The sequence below is a fragment of the Haliotis rubra genome, unplaced genomic scaffold (genome assembly GCF_003918875.1).
Source record: "Haliotis rubra isolate DU_JTF1 unplaced genomic scaffold, ASM391887v1 Scf61, whole genome shotgun sequence".
NCBI classification, from domain to species: Eukaryota; Metazoa; Mollusca; class Gastropoda; order Lepetellida; family Haliotidae; genus Haliotis; species Haliotis rubra.
In genome coordinates, this window is record NW_025767313.1 from 2,766,329 (window position 1) to 2,776,491 (window position 10,163).

Below are 10,163 nucleotides of genomic sequence, written 5' to 3' on the forward strand. Positions count from 1 at the left end.
ATGTACATGGTATGCGAAGGCTTATCGCATGCTGACTGTCCGTCTGTCGGATAGATGGTAGCCTTGTGGTTACAGCGAATACCCGGGTTCGATTCCCTACATGGGTACAACATGCGAAGCCTATTTCTTTCAAAACTGCAAAACGCGCCGTACAACACAACCCACTCACGTCTATTAATAGCTTGACTATTGCATTAACCACAAAACGTGATCGCAGTTTACCTAAAAAGAGTGTCGTGAAATACACAACATATAGGCATGCTTCTTGACTACAGATTCTTGTCTATTTCAGTAACTTCTTCACTATGTGGTGACTAAAGCACGTTCTCTCCCGTGTTCATTTCACTAAGAAAATTGATCAATCGCGGCACGTTTACCATTATATGACTGAAAATAGCCTCAAGAAATACACGCGAATTTTCGATAATTGTAATTATATCACCCACTCTCTGCAAATCAGATATTACCGTGCAGTCCTGATGGACTTCTCACCACATCACTGTGTCGCGGTCGATGTAAGGCTGGTCCGTCGTATCGCCGTCAATAGCTTACATCATGATCTATTACGCCGATTCACGGTATAACAAATACCCAATTATCCCTTGAACATGGTTGTATTTTACCGCCAGGGTCGTCTTTAATGAGACAGGTGGCTGTCCGTATTAATAATGTGCGTAATTTTCATCCATTCCAATGTTAGGTAAGAGTGAGTGAGTGGGTTTAGTTTTACGCCGCTTTTAGCAATATTCCAGCTATATCACGGCGGGGGACACCAGAAATTGGCTTCACATATTGTACCCATGTGGGGAATCGAACCCGGGTCTTCGGCGTGACGAACGAACGCTTTAACCACTAGGCTACCCCACCGCCCCTGTTAGGTAAGAAAGTGAGCGACTTCATGCGGTGTTACAACGTAGGGACAACAAGAAATGGGCTTCGCTCATTGTCTGCACTAGTGGATTCGAACCCGGTTCTTCGGCGAGACGAGCGAACGCTTTAACCACCAGGCTACACCACCTTCCCGTATACTCGAGGAGTGAGTTTAGTTTTACCCCGCTATTAGCAATATTACAACGATATCACAGTGGGGGACACCAGAAATGGGCTTCGCTCATTGTCTCAACCTGTGGATTCGAACCCGGGTCTTTAGCATGGCGAGCGAACGCTTTAACCACGAGGATACCCCACCTCCCCGTATACTCGAGGAGTGAGTTTAGTTTTACCCCGCTATTAGCAATATTACAACGATATCACAGCAGGGGACACCAGAAATGGGCTTCACACATTGTCTCAACCTGTGGATTCGAACCCGGGTCTTTAGCATGGCGAGGGAACGCTTTAACCACGAGGATACCCCACCTCCCCGTATACTCGAGGAGTGAGGTTAGTTTTACCTCGTTATTAGCAATATTACAACGATATCACAGTGGGGGACACCAGAAATGGGCTTCACACATTGTCTGCACGTGTGGATTCGAACTCAGGTATTCGGTGTAGCGAGCGAACGCTTTAACCACCAGGCTACCTGACCTACACGTATGTTCGAGGCGTATCCGAACGTCAACCCATATGAATGAGTTTGTAAATGGAATCTGCCCTGTATCATTGTAAAGGGAAAAAACCTTTTGTGGATCACTGTGACAACAAAGGTATATTTGTACAAACACATTAATTCTTTTCACGAGCAAAAAAGCGTGCAGTGTGGTATGTCATGAACAGTTAAATGACGATTGATGTTATGTTCGATTGCAGCGGTCCTTTATTGAAACACGTGAGTGTCAGATTGGACGTGAATGTTAATGAGCTATTGACCATATATACCTCCGAGCTGTGCAGTCGTGGTTGTCGAGCGTCATGTCATGTCTAACTGTTCCCTTGAAACCAACTGATGTGTATTTCAAACTTAATCGAATGCATTTGTAAATATGAGCGAGTCTCCCACGCAACCAGTCTGTGTATTATACTTGCAATTGACATAATTCCACGTCAATCAATCAGTCTGTGTATTATACTTGCAATTGACATAATTCCACGTCAGTCAATGTGGCAGGTGTGTGGGGCATGAAATAATAACAGCCACTTCAATCACATCAACACGCTAAAAGAGCGTGGCGGGTAATCAGGTAAACAGGGTGTTTGTCAGTTGAGATTAGCATCACACCTTAAAGCCTCACAGTGAAAATCAGCCAACATTGGGATTTCTAAAAACAAATAGAGGAAAGCTTCTATTTTAATGTTTTTACGCGTGTTAGTTTATCATCATATATGCACATTTTATACTCATAGAAGACAGACATTGTGTACAACGAAACTTTCTTAACCCGGACCCTGTTAATCCAGAACCACGCCTTCAACGTAATTACTATTCGTATCTCCAGGACGTACTTTAGTGAGATACTACGAATCATGATTAGGTATTCTGGGAGAGTCGACTTGACGTGTAGTCTGGATTAACATGGTTTCCATCTTAAATTAATCTCAGAATTCAAAATACCGTCACATCTTTAATCTGATGACCAATCTAGCTAATATTAGTTATAAACATTACTGCAAGACAAAATAAAATATACACCTAGTGGTGGCTAAAATAAAACAAACAAGTAATGGTCATGTATTTGATTTGGGTATCATAATTATGTTTTGGACCCGAAGCTGATTTTATAATGTGAATGCTTGCGTCAGATCTAATTTTCAAGTACATAATTTCTTTTGTCTGGCAATTTATGTTGACCTTAAAACACAATGCGTCCAAACTTGAGTTAATTTTGAAAAACGCTTGCCGTCTTAAAAGTACGTGTGACTTAACACTAAATGGAACGATTACAGATGGGTCGATATTGTTGTAATCAGCTATTAAGTATAGGACAAATTGCCTTCCATTCTGCCCCGACCGAGTTCAAAGTTCATCTATTTATATACCTACAGATACCTGTTATAACAACTGAACAGGTTGTCCGTGCAGGTCACGCCGAGGTGAAAATCGCATCGTGTTATCTCTGTCTTGAACACTACCACCCATCCAGGGCAGGATGATCAGGCTCCTGAAATGCACACCGCTCATCCGTCTTCCGTTGTGAGAGTTACGTCACGTATTACAGCTCCTTCCCAAGAACTCCGAACAATCACAATGGTTCCTTGAAAACCAGATTCCGATAGATGCAGGCCAGTCTCTCGAATGGTAGAAGTTTGGTACCTTACGAACATGTGGCACATTGTTTCCTTCAGAACATTCTGTTCTATCGATCGGGACGAGCGTCGTCTCCACCTCGGCAAATTTAATTTTTCGCAATTTTGCAATTACGGTAGCATCCATTAAGAATAAAGCTGATGCACACATCCATTAAAGTGACTGCAGGTTTGTGTTGACGTCCCAGGTACACTTGTCGTTCAAATATACATAACATCCACCTGTTCACCTTGACGACAACAATTCACGTCATTACGTTACATGGAAAAATGGTTGTTGGTATTTACAGGCAAACGTGCAAAAATATTATATACAGCTGATAATAGATCACAATCTTCAGTTTGGTCCCTTGAAAGTATCCGTTTTAGAACATCTTGGAGTTGGTTTACGTCGCTTCTCATGTGACAAGTCTCACGAAGGAATATACTAAGACAGCCAGAAGAAATACTCCAATAGTTGACACAACAATTTTTAGTGACCTACAGTTTGGTTGACCATTTATGTCTGTAAATCCACCAGTCTTGTCCGGAGTGACACTCGAGGATCGTCGCCGGCTAATGTCACCGTTTGTTGTCACTGGAAATCCCGAACCCATCCCTGGGAATGAGCTCCGTCTCTGGTCGCTTACAGGGGGAACAGTCAGGAGAGGCCCCGTTGGGGTGAAGAGGGATCCCCTTCTTCTCACCCCATCGTTAAGTATGGGGTTCGGTTCTGAGGATAAACACAAGCTCGCCCGTCTTTTGGGATCGTGACTCTTGCGTATATGGTTTCGTATCATTTTGGAGGGAGAGTGAGAGAGATCGTCTGCTCCGGCTCCCGAGTCCGCGTGTGGTCTGTCGTCTGCTCCGTGAAGTAATCGACTGAAGCTGGGGAAACAGCGTGCTGAACGGTAATGAAATGTTTTCACCAATAGAGCCTCGTGCAACGAGTGGACCCGACAAACTATTCAGCACTTCATAGAGTCATGCGCAATAATACAATCCACCGTTCCCATAGTGACAGTTCCTGGTTTTCGATGTGAAGCTTGAAAACAACGCCTGCTTGAGCGATGACAATTTATTCAATTTGCCTGTCAGCGGCTTCTGGGCTAGGTAGGGTTATTAAATTCCAACTTACCGCAAGGAACAGGTCTGCGTAAATGCACTAATGCCAATAAACCGGCACTTTCTCGGTCCCGGTGCCCTAATTAATTTCACACACGCAGATGATAACAATATCTTTGATATCCTGTGTATTAAAATCACGGTGTGCCACGCGTCATCTAGACCATTCCCATTAGTGCCTGTCAAAGGTCATCGTGTTCAGAATCAAAAAGGCTCCATTAGATCACACAACAGTGCCAGGACAGGACGTGGTGACTTGCTTCTTGCCCTGAAACAAAGAAAAGATGTCAATAGGGACGAGCCATCCTCGAGTATCCAGTGTTTTACAGAAGAAGAGGAGGAAGGAGAGGAAGAATGTCTGTACTTAAGATGTCACGTGCTATGGGGCTATGATCCATCATTACATCATTACACGTTAAATAAAATAAATGTTAAAATACGTTCGATCATACATATACACATCGCTAATCGAACATGCGTAAATTGTAAATTGTTCCATAAAATGCTTAAATTAATAATTGTGGTTCAGACTGTAGAAAATAATATTTCTAAAAAGGAATATCTGATTTATCAGACGTAGATGAAAATACTAGTTTCCATACAAGACCCACCACTCACACATCGGTCGGTGCAGATTTTATTTCATTCAAGATGCATCGTGTTACTGACTAAAGAGTAGTCATCAATAAGAACAAGGCGGCAAGACAGTTTGCCGTCTTGTACAATAAAACAATATGCCAGAAAGTTTTACAGGCATGCAACAAAAAGTATGGGGCGATGGGGTAGCCTAACGGTTAAAGCGTTCGCACGTCGCGCCGAAGACCAGGTTCGATTCCGCACGTGGGTACAATGTGTGAAGCCCATTTCTGGTGTCCCCCGTCGTGATATTGCTTGAATATTACTAAAAGCGGCTTAAAACTAAACTAACTCACTCACTAAATAAAGTATTTCAGGATATTGCATTAACATAAAATATATTTAGTAGACATAGTTTTTGTTCGAATCCGTTCACTAGCTCCACGTAATGTTTCACTACTGGTTTTGCCTCATTCGTGATTACCTTCCTTAATGGGTTAGGTTACAAAGTTGGAAACCCGTGAATTGAGCACGACGTCTATTCCGTGTCTCCTTGTTATTATTGTGTCAGTTTTAATAACATATGAATTAATTTAGGGGTTTCATTAAAACTAACAACACAATAAACTAACATACAAAAGAATGTACCTATATAGTGTTGGGGTATGATTCTCCAAAAGAATATGTACATATTTGGATCAGTGTTAGGATTGTGACTTACAGGTCAGAAGCAGTGTGTACTTTACAAACTATTAATGTCATATTTTGGAAATACTCCCAAAGCACTAGGGGTGTACTTCCTTTTAAACTTTAGTATAGTGGTGCATTAAACACATACTCCAAAGCTGAAATGCCACAGATAAACGTAGAGACATGTTTTAATGCATGAATTTCCAGTTAACCATAAACCCTCATGTGCCCACATACTTTTTATGGAACTACAGAGTCGTGCCAAAAGTATTCGGCACTTGACGTAATTTCCATACACGTACATGTTATTTCAGTGTAGCATAAACAATTTTCATGAAGTGAGTTTAGGATGGATCTTTGTAAAATTTGACAGTCATATTTGAAATCATCTGTGCTCTGCGCACATAATTTCAGTTCAATTTTCCGACCACTATTTAACTAATGACATCACATTTATCAACTTACGTATGGTTCCACAATGCACAATTACATGTTAAAGAGGTTCACGGCACTGTACACATGTTGATTAAAACGTTGCCATTCGATAAATAAGCAACGGAAAATTCAACAGAAACTATGTGATTGTAGGTAAAATGATTCCTCACAAATGTGCAAAATTTGACTTGGATCTTACGAAAATTGAATTCATGAAAACTATTTATGCTACACTAAATTAGCATGTAAGTCTATGGAAATTACGTCAAGTGCTCGAATACTTTTGGCACGACTCTGTACTACAAATACATCGTGCCGCTGTGGAATAACACAGGAGGGTAAAAGGCCCGAGACTAATTACGAGGAATGAACAGTGCCCCCTTAACGGTTGGCATGCATAGTACAGTAATTTCAGTGCTTACACGCTGTATTTAAACTGAATACACAAGGTCGCAACGTGACTAGGTATTTAATCTCTTTCATAGAATCATATACTTCTAACTCCATTTAAATAGTAAAGGAGCATCAGCGGGATGAGGTATTCAGAATCTGAACCTGTACAACCAGACATGCTTTATTTAGTGCATAACAAGAGATCTTCGGTGGAAGAGAAATCAATTTGGTTCAGGGATTGTGAGACAGAAAACGAGGTATTCTCTATTGATGAAAATAGAGAAAATTGACTAATGTGCCGTCACCAAGTATATGTTCAAGTGAACGAACCACCTCCATCAGGCACCCATGGTGGCGACCGCCTCCGTGGTGTAGTGGTTAGAGCGTCCGCCCGGAGAGCGGAAGGTCGCGGGTTCGATCCCCGACCGCGTCATACCAAAAGACGTTAAAATATGGTACTTGTTGGTCCCTGCCTGGAGCTCGGCATTAATGGGTGCAACAAGGACTGGTCGGCTCGGAGTCAGTATAATGTGTCTGAGTGGGGTATCTCAGTGGGCTAGCACTATAAAACCAGCTTAAGTCTGGGCTAGTACAAGCAGCCGCACATACACATACATACCCATGCACGTCGTAATATGAGCGAAATATTCTCAAGCACGACGTTAAACCCAATTTCACCTGACCTCACCCATGATGACAACTTTAAGGGAACATGGTACATCCTCTGCTAAAGGAATCCAACGACGTTAAACTGTGGACGACCTACTGAATGGTCAGAGCATTGACGACAATGTAAGACACTGCGTGAGGATTATTTTCCCTTCCGCCCAGCCCTTTCTGCAACGCTAAATCCCTAGATGAAGCAAGTCTAGGTTTCCTCACGTTCAGGATCTCCCATCTCAGTGGGACTCCTTTTCAGTTTAAAGGGATTATTTGTTTCTGTCAAAATTATATATATTAGTAGACTAAGCGTTGGTCTAATTCCTCCAAAACAATGCCCCTGTGACATAGTAGACGCAATGGCCGTAATGCAAACATGTGAACTGATGTTTTTTTCACTGAGTACGCAAAGACTATTCGCCAATACTCGCCCCTTTTCATATCCGACTAGAAGAAACTAATTAGAATGTGCGTAAGGACTGAGGTACTTCGATAAATAAGTAATCCGAGCACTTACGTCCGTTATTGTAATATGCAATCGTTTAAAGGACATATGTCGTCATATTGACAAGACTAAGTAGTAAGTACACCCATATGAGAAGTATATGGCATGAATTGAAGTTGTTAATACAGATAGGACCGCGAGGGATTCAAATCCAGCCACACCTACCCAAAACAAAAACCCAAACAGACCATAAAATCTTTTCAGCGAACTCTATTTTCTAACTTTAAAATGATATTAAAAAAACATACATTTAAAATTTTAAAAATGAACAGCTGAAATTAAATTATTTCATCAACAAAAAGTGTTAATATTTTAAGGTATTTCATGCTTTATAAGTTGAATTTGCATTTTTGACGATTTGTTTCGGTAAGTCCATACCGAAAGGTATCAGAATCTGCAAAGTTGTGTTTTACGTTGCATGTGACCTTTAAGGTATTTCATGCTTTCAAAGCAGCAGTATGTGAGTGTAACTGTACCACTGGACTCAAACAGAAAAATAGTCATCCTTCTAGGTCATACGCCAAAATGAAATCCTTATGGGGGAGCACGATCCGCCGTTTTCCAAGTTCACGGATGACGCCAAGTCTCCGACAAGGTCACAGATGACGCCAAGTCTCCGCCATGATTTCCCAGCTGCAGTGCACTGCCCCTCGACCCCTACTAGCCATCCCTAACGTGAAGATGGTGATTCAAACAGGTAAATCAAGGGCAACTATTGTATTTTTAATCAGTGTACTTTACGTCAATAATACAAATGCACGACAACAGAGTTAGACCACAACAACGTTGTTGTTCTTCGAATCGTGTTTCGGAAGGGGGTGACAGGAGCGAGTTTTGAAAAGTTGTTTTGTTTGGGATTTGAGAAGATCGCATTGCAATCGCTAAAGCTCTGTCTATTTAGGAAATAAAGTTCGCTCTACCGTCCTCGTGCTTTAATTATAATAGTTCAGGGCAAAACTATACTTTATTACAAAACACATTGGGGTAGAGCGAACTTTATATCTTTTCTAAGATGCTAAATGTAATACTTAGGATAATTACGATTAAGTTAAGTCAGAAAACAACCGACGGTGTCGGTGACCTAAATTAAGAATCCTCGCACAGGGCTAACTGGCGCGCTGTTTTATTGATGGGTCTGCCCCCCTACGTTAAGACGAACGTTACCAGAAAAAAAGAAATGATAACAGTTTGATGACGGTTTACGTTCGGATTAAATATCTTCTCTGAATTATTTTAATTACATCTGTCAGTAACGTAAACCATATGGGGCAATATGAACGTCGCATTTCTACTACCAACGTAAGTTTAGATCAGTACATCCATGAAGCTGAGTAGTCAATATTGACATTCCACGATTGCATTGTGGGAATGTAAACATTGCGAACGTTACAGTGTCGCTGAAAACTTGTGAGTCGAATTGACACATTTTAACAGCCGTAAAACATAAACGTAATGTTTCCACTAGTGATGTTAGCTGCGTGAAGCAACTGCAAACCATTACACGGGATGCAACGGAGTAGTTTACTGTAGGAGGCCGTACGAGGCGATGACAACTGACATGCATCGTGACGTCGCTTACATTGTGACGTAATGTAAAATAATTCGATTACGAGGGGGCACACTAGAATGGCGCAGTGACTGGAAAACGTCATTCAATTGTTACGTCATTAAAAAACTATACCTTTATTGTCTGATAATGTAATTTTTTTTTCGATTGTTCTAACCGCTAGGCATTTTAGAAATACGCCTAACGTATTGTACCCAAGTTATTTTTTCTATGTACTGTATTCTCCTATTATTATATACCAAATCTTGAATAAGGAAGTGGGTCAGATAATGAAGGAGCTTTCGCCTTTAGGGGATAACAGCCGACACTGTCGACGTTTGAACATGAATAGAACTGACTGTGCTATATTGCATATTTATGTCACATTAACCTGCAGCGGTTACAACTCCGTGCTTCGAGCTAAATCCAAGGTGATCAGACAGTTGGTCACGCTACTAATCAGACAGGACTTCGACAAAGAAAACTATTTATCATCATCATCATTACCATCATAACGTCACTGTTATGTAATTATCAACAGCAGCATCATTACACCTTTAGATACTTAGAACGCAGAGAAACACATACCTTCAGCGGCTTCTAGTTGGTTCGTCGGCGAAAGGAGACCTGATTGACATATGTTCTCCGTACAGTGTATATGTACTATGTTTGATGATGTACTGATGTTTCAAATACTAGTAATCTCCTTTGGGCTGTGGTCTTATTCCTCGCATCAGATTCAGAAAAATGAACGGTAATCCTTATCCGACAGATTACCTCAGGAACATAACATTATGCCCTTGTGCAGAGCTGGGTTTTCTCCGCGTTACTCGAGGTGGCCTGGTGTCAACAATAGCCCCACGTAGCGCCCACGTAATCTACACCTATCACTCTCAAACAAGCGTGATTAGAATCCCGTTAAACTCTGTTTTGTCATCTTGAAATTGTATACCGTGCCTATTTGCACTAAAGTATACAATGAACGCTCGACAAAGTTCAGCAACCCTGAATACAAAGGGGTTCGTTAATGTCGCCATAGTTCGTAAATGGACATTTGTCTGCGATGTA

The 10,163-nt window shown here is 41.4% G+C and overlaps 1 long non-coding RNA gene across 1 annotated transcript; it reads right to left on the reverse strand.

The window, feature by feature from the left end:
- Positions 1 to 2,217: 2,217 nt before the first annotated feature.
- Positions 2,218 to 9,956, reverse strand: LOC124255816. Its single transcript, XR_006892771.1, has 2 exons — positions 9,684 to 9,956; positions 2,218 to 4,558 (listed from the first exon to the last, which is right to left on the reverse strand). It is a non-coding gene; the product is annotated as an uncharacterized LOC124255816 (long non-coding RNA).
- Positions 9,957 to 10,163: the final 207 nt, after the last annotated feature.